Here is a 23,231-nt window from a genome sequence, read left to right on the forward strand (position 1 = left end):
TGAGCCAAGGCCTTCCGAATCAAAGAACTTTTATGCCCATATATGAGTCATTCTGTACCACATCACTGTGTGTCCCATCTGTACTCTGAAAATGGTGTCTGTACATTTCTAAACATGTGTTCCAGATGGCGGAGGCAATCCTATTGGATCTGAAGGCCATCCAATTCACTATCCACCAAGCTCATAGAGATCCTGAAGACTCCGTGGATGCTGACGGCTACGTGGACCTGACAACTTTCTCCATCGAGCATAAAGTTACAACCTACAGGTTCTGGCTGGTAGGTATGGAAAGAATCACACCTAGTGTGAAGTGAGCAGTGCTATTTATGCATCCTCGCAAAGCTTTGCCAGTGTGACCCTGGGCAAACAACAAACTTTGGACAAACGGACGAAGCCACATGTTGTAGCTTAGCTCAAAAAATAAATAACACATAGCTTGAAGATTGTTTAAAAAACGTGACCGATTGGCCATTGCAAACGAGATGCTTAGTGAGACATGTTACTTGGAAACACACATGAGTTCTAGCCTCGCGTAGCCAGGCTTACTCATCTGCGAAGAGAAAAGCCTGGTGACAATAGAAGGCAGAAGACGTGAAGAGGGGGGGGGCTGAATTTTCCCGGAAGCTGTATTTTTGTCACAGTGCAGTGTTCCTACAAACCTATTCCCTGCACGAAAAAAGCTGGTCTACTTCTCCTGCTCCGTCGGTTACGCTCGCAATAAACAATATACAAACAAAAACATTGATTCAAGCCATGTTACACCTATTCAGAGTGAGTTAAGAGCTACAATCTATTTTAGTTTTTTCGCTGGGGAATGTAAACAGACCCGCATCGCATGACGTAACTTCCGTTAACCGCAGCACTTCCGTCACACACTTCAAGCCCTATTGTCAACAGGTTGCATGAGTTCTGGGCAAACCTCGCCCACGGAAGCTTCTGATTGGCTGAAACGCAGCTAGGGAGCACTCCTTGCCAACTCCGCGCTTGGACCGCAAATTCCGGTGTATTTACACGTCATTGTATACAGATCCATCTGTATACAAACGTACGTAAGTAATGCCAAGCAGGGCCTTGGTGAGTTAGGGCCTTGGTTTGATGCCTGTGGATCTCCATATATGGGCATAAGGGGGTACCCTAACATTCTCATTTTCGGCCTGGGATTTATGACATCAGAAATCTCCATGTATGGGCATAAAAGGCATAAGAGGTTTTTTCCTTTTTCTGGGAATGACCATAAATGGACTTTTTATTTTATTTATCCTTTATTAATAATATGTATCCATATACATACAATGTATGTTATGCCCATACATGGAGATGGGCATAACAAATGCGTATGTTAATTAGTAATGCCAAGCAGGGCCTTGGTGAGTTAGGGCCTTGGTTTATGCCTGTGGATCTCCATGTATGGTACCCTAACATTCTCATTTTCGACCTGGAATTTATGACATCAGAAATCTCCATGTATGGACATAAAAGTTTTTTTTCTTTTTCTGGGAATGACCATATATGGACTTTTATACCCTGAGAAATCTTGTAGCTTGTCTGACTGTCAGTACAGGAAGTGATGTCACGTGACATCCTTTTTATGCCCATATATGAGTCATTCTGTACCACATCACTGTGTGTCCCATCTGTACTCTGAAAATGGTGTCTGTACATTTCTAAACATGTGTTCCAGATGGCGGAGGCAATCCTATTGGATCTGAAGGCCATCCAATTCACTATCCACCAAGCTCATAGAGATCCTGAAGACTCCGTGGATGCTGACAGCTACGTGGACCTGACAACTTTCTCCATCGTGCATAAAGTTACAACCTACAGGTTCTGGCTGGTAGGTATGGAAAGAATCACACCTAGTGTGAAGTGAGCAGTGCTATTTAGGCATCCTCGCAAAGCTTTGCCAGTGTGACCCTGGGCAAACAACAAACTTTGGACAAACGGACAAAGCCACATGTTGTAGCTTAGCTCAAAAAATAAATAACACATAGCTTGAAGATTGTTTAAAAAAGTGACCAATTGGCCATTGCAGATCTACAAGCTTGTCTCATCTTGGCCATTGACCGTTAAAATGTTTAATTGTCCGTTTATTATAAAGACCACCGGCCAGCTGAGAAAATGTCTCAAAATTAAATGTATTAAAAAATATTGCCGAAAAACTAGCAAGTCCCAAAAATAGTGCTTCCTGTCTGCGCCAGAAATTCGTTTGGATTCTAAGTCCCAAGGGACAATTTTTGGTGAGCGCGAGGTGCACTCTTGGGCTATTTACTAAATAACTGTACATGCTAGAAACTCAGGGTTTTCAGGTAAAGCAGGCATTCTAAGCTTCATTTCATCTTTAGCATGCCCAATACTACCAGAATCCATTGGAAAAATTGTGTGTGTGTGTGTGTGTGTGTGTGTGTGTGTGTGTGTGTGTGTGTGTGTGTGTGTGTGTGTGTGTGTGTGTGTGTGTGTGTGTGTGTGTGTGTGTGTGTGTGTGTGTGTGTGTATTTGTTTGTAATATTGTGTATTAATGCTCAGGGAGTGGCACGCGGTATGCGAGTGAAATAATCAACAAAGGATACAATGAGGATATGACGGTGGGTTTATGCCAAGTAGAGTACTCAAGTAAATGTGCTGCATTACTGTCTATTGACATTGACAATTGGAAAAACTACTGATACAAATGGACCCAATTGTACACTCTGAAAATGGTACCACTGTTACTAACACTCCCAGGAGGAAGAAGGTCAGGAACTCATCTTAAGGACCATACACAAGGCGAGTGAAGAGGATCCCCACACCGGAGGCTGGATCGACGTTACCTCTCTCAAAACAGAAGGAGTCAGTGATAAAAAAGTTATCACGTGGAGAATGTACGTATAGTTATGGGAACAAAGTAGTACCAGAAAATGTACCCATTTTATTTTTATTTGAATGAAATGCAATCACTGAAGAATATACCTTTAAAGAAACTAGTGGAAATGGCAGATCTACTAGCTCGACTAATCTTGGCCATTGACTGTTAAAATATTTAATTGGCCGGTAATTATAAAGACCACCAGCCACTGTGAACGGCTGAGAAAATGGCCCTTAGGCTATTTTATCATTTAAGCCTATTATTCATATTATTATTTGGCAAAAGTAGTAGGCTACATCCATTAAAACATAATTTAAAAATTGTATCATTATCAATCTGAAACCAAATTCTGACAGCTTGTTGCTGCTGATGCGCATCGAAAAATATCAGAGCAACAAGCTGAAAACATGTTGCAACGTGTCACGCTGTGAGCTTATATGTCTGCTATTTTAGATGTGCAACAATACAGGTATACGGCAATGCACACATCAAGCTTCACAGCTGACAGCTTCATGCTTGTCCCAATCAGTTCACTCTGAGTTGTTTACTGTTATGTTAAACAGAACCAGGGCAACCGGGCTACCAGGTAATCTGAACCAAGCTGGACCCAGTTGATGATAGTATAAAAGTGGCTCGAACTCTGCGGAATCATGTGGATATCATACAAGCAAGCAGTGACTTTCTGATCACAGAATGGATGTGGTCATTGTGGTGGCGACATGTTAATTGCAGAGAACAGAAGCAATTGAACCTTCCTTCCCCGATCATAACATTAAAGGGGAAGACCACCCATTTTCAATATTGAACTGTGTCATTAATATAACTTAGAGGAGTTGTGTGGAAATAGAAAAAAAGTTCCCCCTCTTCTGTGTTGCCTAGAGCTGGAGGATTGATTTTGGGGTTTGTATTGTAAAGTACAACTTGTGAGTTGTACTTGAAAGAAGGAGACTAAATGGTGTAATTATTAGTTGGATGCACATTGCACATACAGTATCTGCAAAGACGCATGTGACGTTCATTATAATGTGGCCGATAAATTAATTAATTGGCCGGTAAAACATAATCCTGCCGGCCAAGGTGGCCGGCCCCAAAATTGCCTAGCGGAAACCTACACACACACACACACACACACACACACTCACTCACTCACTCACTCACTCACTCACTCACTCACTCACTCACTCACTCACACACACACACACACACACACACACACACACACATTCCTAGATCAGTGGTTCTCAAATATTTAATTTATAATGAGTGTGTCCCATTTGTACTCTGAAAGTGGTGTCTGTACATTTCTAAACACGTGTTCCAGATGTCGGAGGCAATCCTATTGGCTCTGAAGGCCATCCAATTCACCAAGGTGATCCAGATACTGAAGGCTATGTGGACCTTAAAACATTCTCCATGGATCATAAGGTTATAACCTACAGGTTATGGCTGGTAGGCATGGCAAGAATCACACCTAGTGTGAAGTGAGCAGTGCTATTTATGCATCCCCGCAAAGCTTTGCCAATGTGACCCTGGGCAAACAACAAACTTTGGACAAACGGACGAAGCCACATGTTGTAGCTTAGCTCAAAAAATAAATAACACATAGCTTGAAGATTGTTTAAAAAAGTGACCGATTGGCCATTGCAATCTATAGTTAACGAGATGCTTAGTGAGACATGTTACTTGGAAACGCACATGAGTTCTGGGCAAACCTCGCCCACGGAAGCTTCTGATTGGCTGAAACGCAGCTAGGGAGCACTCCTTGGCAACTCCGTGCATGGACCGCAAATTCCGGTGTATTTAAACGTCATTGTATACAGATCCATCTAAAAGAAATGTAATATTGCGTAAAAGTGAATTTTCCTCTGTAAATCAAATCACCAAAGAAACCCCCACCCCCCAAGTCGATATATTGGACATCGATGTGGCCCAAGGAGTCACCTCCGTCAATTCCAACCAAGACAATGATGAGGGCAGTAATACTGATAATCTCGGCAATATTGGGGCCTACAAAGAATGGATCTACAAAGTTGGGGACAGTGATGAAGAAACGTGGATAAACATCCGTAAAGAATTTCGAAGAGCTGTAAGTAGATGTGTACATAATGTATATTTTTACATTTGTACATGTACCCTGATAGTGTGCACATACCCTGTTCCTAACACTACCAGGAAGAGGAAGTATCTATGATGGCACTCAAGGCCATGCAGCGAGCTATGGAGAGCGATGCGGCATGTGGTGGTCTGATTGACCTAACTATCCTGAGCCAAGGCCCTCCGAATGAAAGAACTTATTTTATGGTCCAATGTCCCAAAGCCTTCCCGATACGTATGGGAAAAAAGTAAAGAACTTAGCTTTTAGAATGTTTGGTTAATTGATTTGCATAAGCTACACGGTGCTTTTCGTGGGCCAGACTAAGGCTAAGACTAAAAGACAGAAATTTTGATATTTAGACTAAGACTAAACTTGAAAGATGCAATTGGAAATTGCAAATGTGGTTGCCTGTTTATTGTCTAGGTAGCCAAATATTCATGTGAAGCTTGACCAATCCTCAAGCAAAAAAAAAAAGAATGCGTTACTTTGTTAAATTGAAAACATGTTGGAATAAAGGATATAGTGTATTAGTCAACCTATTCATTAAATGGCTTGCATTGACTAAGGATAAAAAGTATATTAGTTACTTTTGTTAAATAAACATTTCACTTATTCTCTCCGGAACCGGGCTCAAATCCTAATACCCATCCCTATGCACCGCTGATTTCTTCTTTCTTTTTTCCCAAGGTTTGCTAACACGTGTCCCTTTCCTTTCCTAGGTGACGTATGAAGGCCATATGCGCCTTACTGCCCCGCCTGATGCGGTGACCGAATTGCTCCAACAGATTCAGATACACCAACCCATCGTTTGGTATAACCAAGTCGGTGGTCCTCAGTCCTCACCAACTCAGTGACTTTATTTGGTAGAATACATTCTACCCAGCCTGTGGAGAAGCCTACAGCTTAGCCACGGCTGTGATCAGACGGGGGTGGCAGTGGTTCAGGAGGCTGCCTGAGGGGCGACCGAGTATTTCCCGGTGAACCTAAGCGCAAAGGTGGGGGCCGATGGGCAAGGAGGGCTGCGAGCCTATGAGAAACAACTAAAATAAGACCTTAAAACCTGGCGAAAACAGTTGCGTGCATTAGCGGAAGATGACGATAAAGGAAACCGTTAAATGGAGAACATTAAATTAACTTCTGAAAAGCATACACGGCCTTAAAACATGGCAAAAACAGTTGCGTGCATTAGCGCAAGATTAGATGAGGATAAAGGAAATCATTAAATGGAAAACATTAAATTAACTTCTGAAAAGGCTTCTAAGCCTACACTATAGCCTACTAAAAACTAGTGAACCGCGATCTTGCCACACGTGAATAATTGTGGTTGTAAACAATAACACAGACAATATAAATCCTTAGTCTAGTTGTGGGGAGAAAAGGATATCATCATGGCCCCAAATAACTTTTAAATTTCTTGCAATTGGCGACGAGTCTCTTACGAAATCGGCAAGGGTGCCTCTCATTCTCAATACATAAAGGCTAAGCTATATGCTCTCCATCATCAGCAATAGTCAGTGGTGCGGGTTCCCCACACTCCCAAGAAGCCCCCACCGTTGCGGAAATACTCGGTTGCGCCTGAGGGTTTAATCCCCAGCTTCTGGCTGTGTGATATTTAAGCAATACACTGCATGTATCCTAATTATTGTGCCGACTACGTTGCCGCAGGCACGAGCCCTTAAAAAAACATGTCAACTTCATTTCATTGTAATTAAGATATATGATAGGAATTTGTAATTTTCTAATGCTTCGTTTAGCCACTCTGTCCCTGAACTTCACATGAAAACCGCTAGCCTAGCCGCCTAGCATAGGGTGGGGAGAGAGGCGCCCCTGCTCTCTTTCCGAGTCTTTCGTGACCAACACAGCTGAAATCTGTGTTGATGAGACGGTGTGCAGTAATACTCATTACATGCACGGTTGGCTAGCCAGTTTTTCATTGAGAGCCCAACTACCTGTTGTATAATTTTATTTAATTAAAATCCAGTATGTGTAGGCTGTTATTGTTAGCACAGTCTTGGTGACATGCCATGCCACACCACCAACAGTATTTTGTATAACACGGTTCTATTTTGAGAACAACGCCTTGTCTTGCGAGGTGCTGTGAGCATGATTGGCTATTTCCAAAATTCAGCCTATGGAGCCTGCGGTAGTTCTTTTATTTGTGGAAGGCAGGATGCGTTGGATGCGTTGGATCTCCCTGGATCTATCTCCCTGGATATGAGATATGAGCTATCTCCCTTTATATGAGATACTTAAAGTGTGGTTCCTGTGGAAATAAGCCTCGGCTTTCTAGGATCTCCTTTTAGTTGACCTTGTACCAGTGATTTGTACTGTCATGAAACTGTACCTTTTTCTATTGCAAACTTCTAATAAATTCTTCAATCAATCAATCAATCAAACCCCCTCTTCATTAAGCAGTTAATTCATTCACACTCCCACAGAGCAGTCCGTCACCTCATGTTCATTATCATTGGCTACAAGCTTAATTCTCATACGCCCTCTTACCCACAATGCATCTCAAGCAGTCTATTTAAGCAACTTCCTGTTCTATGTTCATCTTTGATTGTTTAGCTGTCACTACTGGTTGTGCAGCTGTATGTGTTAAAAAATCACTCCACCTCCCCATCCTCCTCCTTGAAAATGTAGTTACTCATGTTTTATGTATTGTTTACAGATTGTTCTGTGTTCTATGGATTATGATGTGATCTCTTAAATCATGCAACTGAAGGTCCAATGTTATGTGCATGTAATCTGTTCTGTATATCATCAAATCAAATTTTATTTATATTAGCACGTTTACAAACAGTCGAGCTGAACCAAAGTGCTGTACAGGTAAAAATCATGCTTTGCTCTGGGGGGTTGTGGTATATCAGATTATGTCTCATGTTCGAGCAGATAATTTGATTATCACAGCAGAGCTACATGGCCAAACTAAGGTGCAATATCATTGCATAACTGGTTATATCATTGCAATAAATGGTATGGTTAATCTTAACTTGTGTCGTTCATCCTGAGCTGAAACATATAAAAGAACTAATATTTGACAATTTGGCCAATGTTTAATTTGCCATTTTAGAGGTATTTAAAAGTCCTTAAATTGTCAGAAATGTGCAGATACCTTCTATATACTTATAGAAGAGATGTTGGCTTGTTTACTGTTGAGAGCAAAAACAATGTTGCACATCAAGATGTTGGCTTGTTAACTGTTGAGAGCGAAAACAATGTTCCACAATAAGTTAATCATCTGGGGACCCCCCAAAATAATTTGGTAGTTAGTTTTACATTGCAAAAATAATAAAATTGTTTAAATACAATGCATTATGTATGTGACTTTGTTATGGTTCGATAAAGTGGTGCTTTGAGCACCAATGCTCTGGTCTAGTATAACTGACTGTCATAAGAGACAACGCTTAGTCTAAAAGGATTTCACCAAAAAAGTCCTTGGAGTCTTGTTTACATTGGTGTTTTTGGTATTCGCTGGGATATGATGGCATTTTTGCAACAGACCAAAAGGGGTTACACAATACTATTTATATGCCAGCTTTTATTGAAAAATCTACTTTCACTGTCAGCTAATATTACACGTAACTAAACAAATAAGGTGTAGTGAAAATATCTGATCGGCAAGCTCTCAATAGCTACTTGTGAGCTTGTTGTAGATCTGCTGTTTTCACTAGTTTGGGTCCCGGGCAAATGTCTAATTCCTCACTGGCTAAAACGTTTGGGAACCACTGGTTTAAAGTCTAGACCACGCAGACAAGGATCACAATGAAACTTCAAGTACCTGTAGTATGCTGGGTGAAATGAGTGCTATTTACAATATATATGTACCGTTATGCCAACCTCTTATAGGGCAGCCCTCAAGCTCTTGCAGAATTTACATGAACTATAGCCTGCCTAAAAGCATGAAACCTTTTTACCTGGAGTTTTAAAGCCCCATCTGATACCCCGAACTAGGGTGACTGCATGTGTGCACCAACAGAATTTAAAATTTACTAGCAATTCTGTCATGAGAGCAGTTGAAGTAACATGAACTGTAACATTTAGCAGTCATGTTAGCAGCAGTTTGAATATAAATAGCATTAACTGTTATTATTTCAGACATATGGTTATAATGGAATCACAATAGCCTTGATTATAGCAATAGTAGAAAAGGCTATGCATGTTTGAAGCAGGGATGGGAATGCATCCAGGCATAAAAGCCATGTTAGATTGGTATGTGTATCGTAGGAGGCTGTTTTCATGTGGACTGGACTCTTGGAAGATTAGCCTGGGCTAACGGTCCAAGTAAAAACAAATCAAAAGTAATGTTGATTTGATGGGTTTGTTATTAGCGTGCTCTCTCAGGCTGATGATGGAATGACACCTAGCTATGTTCCAGTGTTGATTTTGTCAGGAGATTTAGTTTTAGTCATGCTTTTGAATACAAAATACATACAGTCTAGTTATAGTCTATTGTCTACATTAATATTTTGGCAGGCCTTGATGGCATTGTAATGGCAGATTTTACACTTGGTTGAATGTTAAAAACAGCCAATCAAAAGCTCACAGCAAGTCAGCTTGTAGATCTATCATTTTCAGAACACAACACTTGAGTCCAGCCACACATAAAAACATGTCTTCTACTTCTATTGGATCTCATCTCCACTAATCCCTCTTTAACATTTGATCTTTTTGTTGACTTCGTTTTAGTCATCATAACTTAGTTTTTGCGGGTGAAGATAGTCTTTTTTTTCTTTTCATAGTTTTAGTTGACACAATCATCACTAGGATAGAGATGGCTAAATTGTCAGAGAAACTGCATTAATTATTGAACTCTTAGAAGCAGCACTGCCAAGTGCTCACAGAGAAACAGAGGACACTCAACCTATTACAAACAAGTGTTTATATACTCAGGAGCTAACTAGACACGGGTGCAAGTCAATTGGATAGGCTGGGGGCTAACTTGACACAGGTGAGCAAGATGAACCATAATCACAGGGTGGATGAGACAAGACACAGGCAACAACAACAAGGGCAGACAGGAAACACTCAAACATTACTACAAAATAAAACCAGTAACACAAGGACACCGCAAAATAAGAGCTACACGTCTGATAGTTGTATGAAGGCTTTCATAATGATTATTATGCAAATGACAGATTAATAAGGTATGTTTATACATGGCAGTGGTACGTCACTTGTAGCCTACAGTACATGCATATTTAAAATAAAATCATGAATATATTAATCTATTATTTTAATGGTGTTTTTTGTCCATTTTGAGTATGCCAGAAATTAGACAATTCAAAACCTACATCACAACAAAATGGACAACTTAGCAGGTATAAGAATAACAGCAAGACTAAGAATAATAACATTTACAACATTGAACATTTTTCATGCTAGACAATTGAATATATGAAGAGAAGCACGTTTTCATTAAGAGTCTTTTTGAGCGGTGGTGACGCCGCTCCTTAATGGCCGTGTGTGTATGTGTGTATGTAGCCTGAGGTGTATGCAGGAGTGTGTATCCGTGTATGTGTCTGTAGCCTGATGTTGAGTCTAGCCTGAGCATCAATTGCAACAAACACGCACGCACGCACGGCCATGTGTGTATTAGTGTATGTATGTATGTATGTATGTATGTATGTATGTATGTATGTATGTGGGTCTGTAGCCTGGAGTACCACTGGTTGACCAAAGAGGGTGCTGTTGAGACTCTTGCCTGAAAATCAACTGCAACACACACACACACACACACACACACACACACACACACACACACACATGGGGAGTAGAGCCCCATACAGGGAGGGGGGTGCACGCGCGTGCGCGCGCACGCACGCACACGCACACGCACACACACACACACACACACACACACACACACACGCAGGGGGAGGGGGGGTCACACACACGCTGTGTTTTCTTTTGGAGAGAGGTGAATTCTTCGGTTGCCAGATTCTGTGCGTGAAAGAAGCGACCAGGTCTATGAAACAAGGCCAAACTTCACCACTTGAGCTGAAATATTAATGAAAGAACAATTGTTTGCCATAACTTTACTGTCTCTGTATCACACTCACCTTGCTTTTGGCCCCACTGCTATACCAGCACCATTTACTTCCAACATCTGGCTGACCTACCTTTATTTGACCCATAAGTACTGCAACCCCCGCTGCACCCACCCAGTAATGCTGTTGCGCAGCCTCCACAACCACCGCTCACTTCACACGGGTGTGATTTTTAAATAGTGGAACAGCAGCAGCAGTAGTCAGGAGGAGGACAGACGCGTTTCGGCCCTTAGGCCATCATCATTGTTACTGAGTAACATGCAGCGGAAGTGACGTATATATAGATAACATGGTATTGTTGATTATATGAAATACATTACAGCTGTGTCTCATTATCAAATGACAATACTAAATAGAAAAAATAAAAACAAACATTCATTGTTTAGGAAAATAGAAAATAACAAGTCCCACAGAGAATACACACAAATACATTTATAGAAAACAGTTAGTATTAATTCTTCGTTTAAACCATTAGGGAACTCTGTGTTCATGTAGTGGATCCAAAATGCCTCTCTTTGTAATAGCAACCTGATAGCGACTTGTTATTTTCTATTTTCCTAAACAATGAATGTTTGTTTTTTATTTTTCTATTTAGTATTGTCATTTGATAATGAGACACAGCTGTAATGTATATTTTTTTATAATCAACAATACCATGTTATCTATATGTCTATATGTTATCTGTTATCTAACACTGATGATGGCCTAAGGGCCGAAACGTGTCTGTCCTCCTCCTGACTCCTGCTGTTCCACTATTAAAAAAGACTCTTAATGAAAACGTTAGTGCGGGTTGCTTCTCTTCATATGTTATCCTGAATTCCGCACCCAAGATACCCAGAAATACGACAAATTCTACAACAAGTTGAGCGAACCAGTTCATTGAAGTCAGACAATTGAATATAACATGACAACACTCAATGCTGATGGCAAACTGTACCATATTATCTAGTCATGAAAGTATTATGTGTAATCAGTAAATAAGAAGCAAATGTATGTAATAACGTTGTAATGGACGGACGGACGCTATGAAAAGTGTGTCTGTGTGTGTGCGCGCATGCGTGTGTGTGTGAGTGAGAGAGGGAGAGATGGAGCATGGAGAGAGAAAAAGAGAGATCTGTCACATACAGTTACAGACAATTAGAAGTCAATGTCTGAATGGCAGCATGTCGGAATGGAGAGCAGCACCCACGGTCATCGATGGAATAGGGGTGTTACAGTAAGTGCTATGACTTTAGGTGGAGTCTGAAGAGGTGTATCATTCAGAATGTACCTTTGGAGAGACAGGATAGCACAGCTCTCGCAGATTATAATAGGTTATTCCCAACATCAATAATACAGCATGGAATTGTGGACAATAGCCGTGAGGCATCTCATTAAATGATGGGCCGTGGCTCAAATGCAGAATAAATAATGGACCCAGATATGAAAAATCACACCCGTGTGAGCTGAGCGGTGGAGGCTGTGTGTGTGTGTGCCTGGCCTGTACAACAGCGCCCCTCCCTTAATGCATGTGTGGTAAACAGAGGTATTGCAGGATACATACAGACACACATACATACACGCATACCTACACACAGTACAGCTCCGTATAGGAGTGGTGTGACCACGCTCAAAGGTTGAAAACCAATGCTGCCCTAGAGGGAGCCAATGGGCTGGAGATGCCACTGCTATGGCAACCAACTCAGTTCTACTTTCTGCAGCCTGCAGGTCCCAATTAGTCCATAGGCCAGACCCGTCATTTTCCTATATCGGTAGTGGTACCATTAAAAGAGGCAAAACATTTTGTTCGTCTGACATCCAGGAGTAATAAAATGTGTGATAGCAGTTTCAGAAGGCCAACTGAATACCATTTTATGGGTATAATCTGATGCAAGAAAAGAAGAAAAGGTCCGCACACTGTCTATAAGCTCCCCAGAAATGTATTAATAGAGCGGAAAAATACAACGTTTCGGCCTACATTGGCCTTCTTCAGGTGTAAACTGAACAAATGTGTCACAGTGAAGGTTTAAGTATAGTGCATGCTGGGTAGAATTCACACAAATCATGATTGAAATCATGAATGAAATCATCTGAAATCAGCCAACGCCCCAATGATCTTGACTGATTGTCAAATCAGCCACAGTCAAATCAGCCACAGGCTGCTGTCTCTAGCAGTAAGAGAGACAGCCACATTATAGGAGGCCAGGGTTGTTAGGATAAATTATGATACATAATTATGTTATTGGTGTATGAGTCTCATATGACCATATAAAGGCATAATATGAACTGAACGTACAGTATATAAGAGACCACATTTTGGTCGCATACTGTAGGTTCAGGCAAACTGATTAAAGGTCATAATAACTTTGAATGCCCTGAATAGAATCATGTTTTGGTTTATACTGTATGTCACCAGACTCACTGTCTTCCTCTGTCTGATATAAGTCACGAGTGGTGGAAAATTACCAACACTACGTGTCACTTTCTTCCTGTTACTTCCTTGTTATGATATGGGAACGAATCAATAAGTTCCACGACTTCTTACTGTCATAACTGTACTCTTTATATACATGTTAAACTTCCATTTTGGGAGAGAGAGAATGCTCGACCTACCGTTAGGGTGGGGAGAGATTTAGAACTGTCTGTCTACCTTGTCTGTCTCTCCTCAATACAGCAATATAAGAAATATAGTCCTTTGGCTCGTCTCTTCTTATTTTAACTATGGATTTAGAGATCCATATTTATCTTTAATAATTTATCTAATAATAATGGTCCTTCTCGAGTGGAAAAGCTGCGGTGCGTTTGACCAGCCAGGGGGGGATTTAAGACCGGTACTGTACGGTCCTTCTCTCACCAGGGCTGGCCAAAACGCTCCGACACGCTTTAAAAGAACAGCTGCCAGGAATTCTCTACATTGCTGTATTTTCAGACAAAGGTTTTTATTGGACAACAGTGTAATCTGAGTTTTGGATTAATGTGGACCCGCGTGGACATCCATCAGCACCGGACCGTGTGACGAAGGGTTGGATATCTCCACCGATGCTCGACGTGTGCGGTGCTATGGGATCTCCACGCCTGGCAAATTCCTAAGATGATTAAGATAAGTACATATTTACTTAGTCCCCGTAACGTGTCGTGTCTTTGAATTTTGAATTAACGATGTTAATGTAATGATAATTGATATGATTTGTGAAATATGTTCTCCCTCCGTCGGAGGAATGTTTTGGTTTGACACGCGTTGTAAATTAATCCTTATCTAGACAGAATGGTCGTAAAACTCTTTGTTTCATCTTACAAAGTTTAAGGGTGGTACGTAACTCCCTAATCTATTTTTAACTATTTCTCTGGTTTGGTCTCGCTCTCTCATTGTGATGAGGAGGCAGACACAATACTGATTTTCAGACTTTAACTTTTTTTCGGTACAGTCGTTTTTGTTTTGTCAGTTTGTTTGGACCCTTTGAATGGTCATTATTTGTTTGGCTTATAACCTAGGGCGTGTGCTTTCTAGTCAGCCTGATTAAAACCGTGCTCATAGTCAGTTTGTGGTTATAGCTTGTTATGTCTGGACCCTATGAATGGTCAGTATTTGTCAGTTTATTACTGTTATGTTCACTGTACCGATAATACTGTGTTTACTCTACGCCTCTCACTCCCTCGCTTGCCCTCGCGAAGCAGAGTGGGGGATTCAGAAGCAATATGTTTATCTTTAAGACCGTTTTTATGGACCAGTTCTGTTTTCTGTAATATTAAGTACTTTTAAGACGTTTTAAAATGTCTCTGAGAAATTAAAGTTAAGATTTAAGATTAAGAATAACTAACTCAAATTATGATGTCTAAATTAATTTAATATGTTGTAACGTTAAGATTTTAAAACCTTCCAGATGCTCTGGCTGTGTATCTGAGTATAATTGTCATTTTATTTTTCTGATTACTCTAATTCTGTGAGAATGAATTTACTGTATGTGTGTGTGCGTGCATGCATGTGTGTGCGTGTGTATGAGGTGGAGTGCTCAAACCCCCCCTCTCTTCGTCACCGCGTGCGTGCCGCCCCAATACTGTATGTGAGTGCGTGCGTCTGTGCACTTGTGTGAGTGTGTGCGTGAGCGTGCGTGTTGACTGTGATTCATGCCTGTGGAGGTGTGTGCGTATGTGTGTCACTGTGTATATGAGAAACCACCTGGATCTGTCAAGGTCAGATGGTCTGTGTGTGAGAGAATTGTTTTGGGAACATGTCTCTGTTTAGACTTTCCTTTCTCCTATTTTTCGTAAACGTTCTGATTGTTTACTGTCTATGGTATTTTGTTTAATTGCCCTGTTCTTTTACTGTTAAGACTTCATTACCCATAAAGCTCGGTTGGGAACTTCCTGTCCCCTGGTTACCATAACAACCTTTAGACACAAGGTCGCTTCTCGCCCCTGAGGCGTATTACTTATCACTGACACTGTACTGACACTGTGCAGCTGTCCCCCTGTGCCCACTGTACTGTACTGAGTGCATGAATTAAAGCCCTTTTTCATTGATTTAAATAATTTAAATAATTTTATTCCACTTTTACAACTTGTTGTAAAAAAGGGGGGAGTTTAAGGTTTAATATATTTTAATTTTGATTTGATTTTAATTTATTTAATTTGGTTTTTCATTGATTTAAGATTTATTTGAAACTTAATTGGAAATATTTCTGTTTCATGGGCTGACGCTGACGGAGAGAGGAGGACTGCAGTGTGGGGAAGGAGAATCGGGTCATCATCGAAAACCACCTGACTGATGGGGTGCAGACGAACCACAACCTGAGGCCAGGCCAGCAGTGCATGCCAATCCACCGCAGCGGCACGATGTAAAAATCGTGCCTGGTCGGTGAGTTCCTGTTGCACTGTTGTGATGCCATGTGTAGTACAAACACTATCATGATGAACTAAATTGTTTGGAAACAGTAAACTGGCCAAGTCCTCTGCCCCGTATAGGAACTACCTGAGAAGAGACCCAGAAGCAACCCCACATCAACTGCATCCTGCGTCCTCCTCCCTCACGTCTCTACAATGCCCCACCACGTCGTCATCATCATCATCATCATCGTCATCATCATCATCATCATCATCATCATCATCATCACCGTCATCACCGACTTTTCAATTCATCTTTTATTTGTTTTCTTTCTTTATTTGTCTTCATTCATCTGTACAAACGATGAATGATCTGTCACATTTCTTTAAACTTTAAGGATTTATTCCAGTTCCCTTTAAAAAAAAATATTACAGTCCTTTTCGAAATTTGAATTTATAAATATTATTAAAGTCTTCATAATATTATTATTATTATTACCCTGATAAAATGTTTAATATGGAGGTCATATGAACCTCATACAAATATGAAAAGGATAGATTGTTAGGATAAATTATGATACATAATTATGTTATTGGTGTATGAGTCTCATATGACCATATAAAGGCATAATATGAACTGAACGTACAGTATATAAGAGACCACATTTTGGTCGCATACTGTAGGTTCAGGCAAACTGATTAAAGGTCATAATAACTTTGAATGCCCTGAATAGAATCATGTTTTGGTTTATACTGTATGTCACCAGACTCACTGTCTTCCTCTGTCTGATATAAGTCACGAGTGGTGGAAAATTACCAACACTACGTGTCACTTTCTTCCTGTTACTTCCTTGTTATGATATGGGAACGAATCAATAAGTTCCACGACTTCTTACTGTCATAACTGTACTCTTTATATACATGTTAAACTTCCATTTTGGGAGAGAGAGAATGCTCGACCTACCGTTAGGGTGGGGAGAGATTTAGAACTGTCTGTCTACCTTGTCTGTCTCTCCTCAATACAGCAATATAAGAAATATAGTCCTTTGGCTCGTCTCTTCTTATTTTAACTATGGATTTAGAGATCCATATTTATCTTTAATAATTTATCTAATAAGGGTATAGGGTATTTTTTTTAAAAACAGCATATTTACTAACCAAAGGTAACAGTGTACCAAACCTATTACTGTCATATACAATGATAATAACAATAAACAGTGTAAACAAAGTCAGAATTCACAAATAAAACTCAAAAAACAATGCAACAAGAATAAAAACAATATAATGTACAATGATTAGGAAAGAAAAAACAAGTCACAGGAAAGGCTTCAAATCAAATTCTTCATTAAGACCGTGTGGGGCCATAGTGTTGAGATAATGTATATAATACATCTCTCTCTGTAATAGGCGGCGTTCTAGGTTGCCGCCTCTAGGGGTTTTTTCAACCTTTTCTATGCCCATGTACCTGAAACTAGAGATGCTGTGCCCTGCCAGTTTAAAGTGTAGGGCCACAGGATTTCTTTCGTCCCCACATCTAATATTGGAACGATGCTCGCTCACGCGAGTTCGAAGGGGTCTGTTCGTTTTGCCAACATACCCAAGGCCGCACGGGCATTTAATCAAATAGACCACATTAGTGGTGCTACAAGTAATCATACCACGGATTTTAATTTGTTTCCCACTGTGGGGGTGTGTGTAGGACTTCATTTTACTAGTGAAGACACACTGGGCACATCCACCACACTTATAGTTCCCATCTGGGATATTTTCTAAAAAAGTGCCTTTTTTTCTTCTGTGCGGGTGTATACGATCTGACCAACTGGTCCCTTAGGTTGGGAGGGCGTTTAAATACAACTGCAGGAGCTTCTTTGTATATGGTGTTAAGTCTCGAGTCTGACTGAATAATGTGCCAATGTTTGGAAATTATTTTTTTGAAATCAAAACCCATGGGTGAATAACGGAGCACACAAAAAGGAGCGTTAGCTTTTATAGGTCTATTTTTTGGTATTAGGCATTCATCTTGTGTCATGGTCTTAAAACGATCAGCTGCACTGTCAACCCATTCCTGTTTATACCCCCTTTCTAAGAATCTGTTGGTCAGATCCAAAGCTTGTGTATTAAAACCTGTGTCTGTACTGCAGACTCTTCTGGCTCTGTGGAACTGACTAATAGGCAGACTCTGTATCAGGTGTCTAGGATGAAAACTATCACCTCTTAATATAGTGTTCCTATCGGTGGGTTTGCGGTATAGGTCTGTCTGAATAGAATTGTCCTTTTTAATTACCAACACATCAAGAAAACTGATGTTGGTGTCACTGGACTCAATAGTGAATTGTAAATTCGTATTTGCAGAATTGAGGTAACTATGAAAAAGTTTAAGTCTCTCTGCAGAACCCTCCCATAGAATAAACAGGTCATCAATATAACGCTTGTATAACAGAATGTTAGCATAGAAAGGGTTAACCGTGGAATCAAGAACAAAGTGTTGCTCAAAATAACCCATATATAAATTAGCATAATTTGGGGCCATTGTGCTGCCCATGGCTGTCTTTGATTGATTGAAGACTTTATTAGAGGTTTGCATAGGAAAAGGTACAGTTTCATGACGGTACAGTTCACTGGTACAAGCTTATTTCCACTGGAAACCATTGAAGTATCTCATATAACATTGAATGACAGACAAATAGAACACAGTACTATGCAGTAGATATGTAAAGAAAAACAAAAAAGAAAACAGTAAGTCTAAATAAACAGTATATACAAAGAAGGGGCAGGGGAGGGTAGGGTTGGGCTAGGTTAGTTTTTTACCAGTTGCGAATGGCTGTTGCCTGTAAGTGATTCTTCAGGGCAATTTTAAAGGATGCTAGTGATCCACACTCCTTTATGACCTTCGGTAAGGCTTTCCACATTTTGGTGGTATAGCAGAAAAAGGAGTTTGACCCTTTGTTGGTTTTGACTCTGGGTTGAAAGTGATCTGTGGCGCTGCCTCTGGTGTTGTAATTATGGACATCCTTAATGTTTATAAAGTATTTTGACAGGTACTTGGGTATCATAGTGGTGTAGTGTATCTTGTACACCAGGCCCATTGCAAGTTGCTGTACTCTGTCATCTACTCTGAGCCACCCCACTCTTAACTGGTGAGTAGCGGTGAGGTGAGTCTGATAGGGAAGGTGAAGTAGGACCCTAATTAGTTTATTTTGGGCTGTTTGGAGTTTAGTTTTTAGGGCTTGTGGGGCGTCACAATACCATACGTGGACTCCGTAGTCAAAGAGGGGCTGGATTATTGCACCAGCTATGGTCTTCAGTGTGTTGAAATTGACCATTGGGGCGATCCTCTGTAGGAAACGAGTTCGTTGGTTGATTTTATTTATTACTTTAGAAGTCATCTTTTCACTGGAAAGATTAGCTTCAAGGATACATCCTAAGTAAGAGATTTCGTTTTTTCGTGTTATGACCTTGTCACCCACTTTGATTGTGAAGTTATCGACTTTTTTGAGGTTATGATTTGATCCAAAGAGGATGGACTCAGTTTTTCCCAGATGAATTGATAATTTGTTGTCATTAAGCCATGTGCAGATCTTACTTAGTTCAGAGTTAAGTGTCTTTTCAACCTGCAAGTGGTCCTTGCCCGAGACTAGGAGAGCTGAGTCATCCGCGAACAGGAACAGGTTGCAGTCACAAGCAGATGCCATGTCGTTCACGTATATTAGGAACAACAGAGGTCCCAGTATGCTACCTTGAGGAACACCACAGCTTACTGGGAGGGGGGGGGACAGGGTACCTTTAATCTCCACCACCTGTTCCCTCCCCACCAGGTAAGATTGCATCCAACTCACTGCTGCGCTGTCAAGACCGATGGCTTTTAGTTTCTCAATCAGAATAGAATGATTTACGGTGTCAAATGCCTTCTGGAGGTCCATCATGACCATGCCGCTATATTTGCCGTCATCCGCTTCGCGTTTGATTTGGTCAGTCAAATACAGACTCCCTTTAGTTTGTAAGAAAAAATCGTTTTGGTACAAAAAGTAATTAGAAGTAAGAACCAATTCGGTAAGGTCGGTGACACAAGCTGTGCTGGGTTTAATGAGTGGGTCTCTTTGACTCATAAAAAAGTGAACAGCCTCCACACCTCCCCTGTGTGGGATGTTGGTATAAAGGCTGCTGACATCCAGTGTAACCAAAATACACTCTGTGGTGGGTAAATTCACAGACTTCAACTTATTAATAAAATCAATCGAGTCCCTCGTATAGGAGGGAAGAGCAGTAACCCATGGCTTTAAGCAGTAATCCACGAAAGTAGATTAGAAGTTAGAGAATCGATACTACTAACTATTGGTCTACCCACTAAAGGCACTGTCTGTGATTTGTGAACCTTGGGCAAAGTGTAAATTACAGGAATGACAGGAAAATCACTTTTCATAAATGCATATTCATTTTTACTTATTTCGCCCTTTTCAAACCACAATTGTAATTGTGCATGTACAGATGCCATAAAGGAATTAGTCGGATCAGACGGAAGTTTTCTATAGAATGTATCGTCATTTAATTGTCTCCTGATTTCAGAATCATAATCAGATGCATTTTGTATGACAATCGCCCCACAATCTCTTTCCGACTTAGACATGTTGTTAAACACTTTATATTCACTTTTTTTCTTTAAGGCAGATAGTACATCATACTCAACTAAACGGCAATAAGTATCAAGAGATGCGCTCCTGTTCTTAGGCGGAATAAAAGTAGACTTTTTTCTGAAAGGGGTGAATTTCCCCTCAGTCAGATTAGTAGTGGGAAAAGGAGCCACATCAAGTTCATTCACAGTTTCGTTCGCATCAGGAGTGTTGGCTACCGACACCGTTGCATCTCTAGTTTCAGGTACATGGGCATAGAAAAGGTTGAAAAAACCCCTAGAGGCGGCAACCTAGAACGCCGCCTATTACAGAGAGAGATGTATTATATACATTATCTCAACACTATGGCCCCACACGGTCTTAATGAAGAATTTGATTTGAAGCCTTTCCTGTGACCTGTTTTTGGAGCGGTGTGAAGCACAGCTCCGCTATGAGCAGCAATGTGTGTCCAGTGTCCCACAACAATGTGTGTCCAGTGTCCCACAACTATCTGGTTGAGTTTGAACTGTTTTCGCCACCTAGTGGCGGAAGAAATTACCTCTGGGAACTCAGATTGAGTTGACTTTTTTCAAATTGATTACTCATGCCATGGACACTTGAGTTCAATTATATATATATAATATATATATTTACCTGGAACTGCTCAAATTCACGCTCCACTTCGAACCGAGGTTTGATTTTTTCTTTCCTAATCATTGTACATTATATTGTTTTTATTCTTGTTGCATTGTTTTTTGAGTTTTATTTGTGAATTCTGACTTTGTTTACACTGTTTATTGTTATTATCATTGTATATGTATATGACAGTAATAGGTTTGGTACACTGTTACCTTTGGTTAGTAAATATGCTGTTTTTTTAAAAAATACCCTATACCCTGGCCTCCTATAATGTGGCTGTCTCTCTTACTGCTAGAGACAGCAGCCTGTGGCTGATTTGACTGTGGCTGATTTGACAATCAGTCAAGATCATTGGGGCGTTGGCTGATTTCAGATGATTTTATTCATGATTTCAATCATGATTTGTGTGAATTCTACCCAGCATGCACTATACTTAAACCTTCACTGTGACACATTTGTTCAGTTTACACCTGAAGAAGGCCAATGTAGGCCGAAACGTTGTATTTTTTCCGCTCTATTAATACATTTCTGGGGAGCTTATAGACAGTGTGCAGACCTTTTCTTCTTTTCCAGTATTATTTTTTTGGTCCAGCACCCGTCGCAGTCCTTTTTGGATGTGCGTGTATCTACAGACCGCTATAATCTGATGCAAAACCACGTAATTCATTGTTGTTTAAACTCCAAAATGATTCACATTTTTGTTGTTTGTACCATAGATAGACATGACTAACATCATAATATAACAACAGACAGGCTGAATTATACTTCTGGTACCCATACCGGGCAAATCCAATATGGCTGCCACTCTGAAACGGTACACCTTAAACTTCTCAATGAAACATCATAGAATCAATACCTCTTTTTATTTTGATTTCTTTGTATTTATTTTTTGAGTTTATGAGGATGTAGTAGCCCAAGTAGCTGAGGAGGATTCAGTGCCTATCAGTTGAACAGGACAGTTCTGATGAGGAAGAGATTGCATAGTTCATGTTAAATGCAAATCCAACAAACAGACCACCACTTGACGTCTAAACATGTCATTTGGTGTTTTCAGCAATAGAAGACGCTCTTCCGCAACCTTTGAGTCAATCTACGAATTCTGGATCAGAGGTCAGAGGACCACAAAACAAATCAGTCGGTTTAGTATAGTATTATATTTTCTCCGTTTTCTGTTCCCAGACAACATTTTTTGGTGAAAACTATTCAATTCTTTTCTGCCAATAACTTAAGAACAGAACTTTGTGGAAAGACACTTTTCCTCCCAGATGAAAGTAGAGACCCTCTTCTAACTTGGTGTTTACATATGCATAGAGGTTGAGAGAGAAAGAAAGGCTGCATAGTCATTGAGCAAAAATATTTTGTGGGTCTTGAAAGATATAGTAAAATGCTGATAGTGACTGTTCTAGAGGAACTTGACCTTGAACATGTGACACTGAACTCGAATTGCTTCAGTTACATCATAAATGAACTCAGCACCCCAGAAAACCTATATTTTGATAGCAGAATCATCCAAATCGACACATTAGTTATAGTCATGTCATTTGCCACATACCCATTTTTGGAGCGGTGAAAGCGCTCCCAATGAACAGGTATATCCGTGGGTATGTGGCTGGGTGGCTGGCTGGCTGGGTGGCTGGCTGGCTGGCCGGCCGTGTCCGTAGTCTGGCAATACCTTGAGTGGCCACACACAACACACTAGTTAAAGGAGGGGCGCTGTTTTGTGCAGGCCAGGCACACTCACCACTCACTCACAGACACAGTTTATACTCACTCACTCACTCACTCACATAGGGTACAGCAGCTGCTCAAATTCACCGCTCCACTTCGAACCGAGGTTTGATTTTTTAGATATAAGGGCCTAATACCAAGTAATCAGCTGCTATTTTGACATTGCTATATCATATCATTTCATAAAATAAAGACATGTGGCAAAGCAAAAATCACATGCAACCTTTGCCTCCTCTAAAGGTACCGATATAGGAAAATCAGGTCAGGCCTAGGGCAGCCATCTTGGATTTGCCTGGTATGGCTAACAGAAGTATAATTCAGCCTCTCTGTTGTAATATTATGTTAGTCATGTCCATCCATGGTACAAACATCAGAAATGTGCATAAAAGTGAATAATTTTGGAGTTTAAACAACAATGAATGTGGTTTTGCAAATGGTATTCAGCTGGCCTTCTGAAACTGCTATCACAC

The sequence above is a fragment of the Nannobrachium achirus genome, assembly GCF_963921795.1.
Source record: "Nannobrachium achirus genome assembly, chromosome: 2".
Taxonomy (NCBI): Eukaryota; Metazoa; Chordata; class Actinopteri; order Myctophiformes; family Myctophidae; genus Nannobrachium; species Nannobrachium achirus.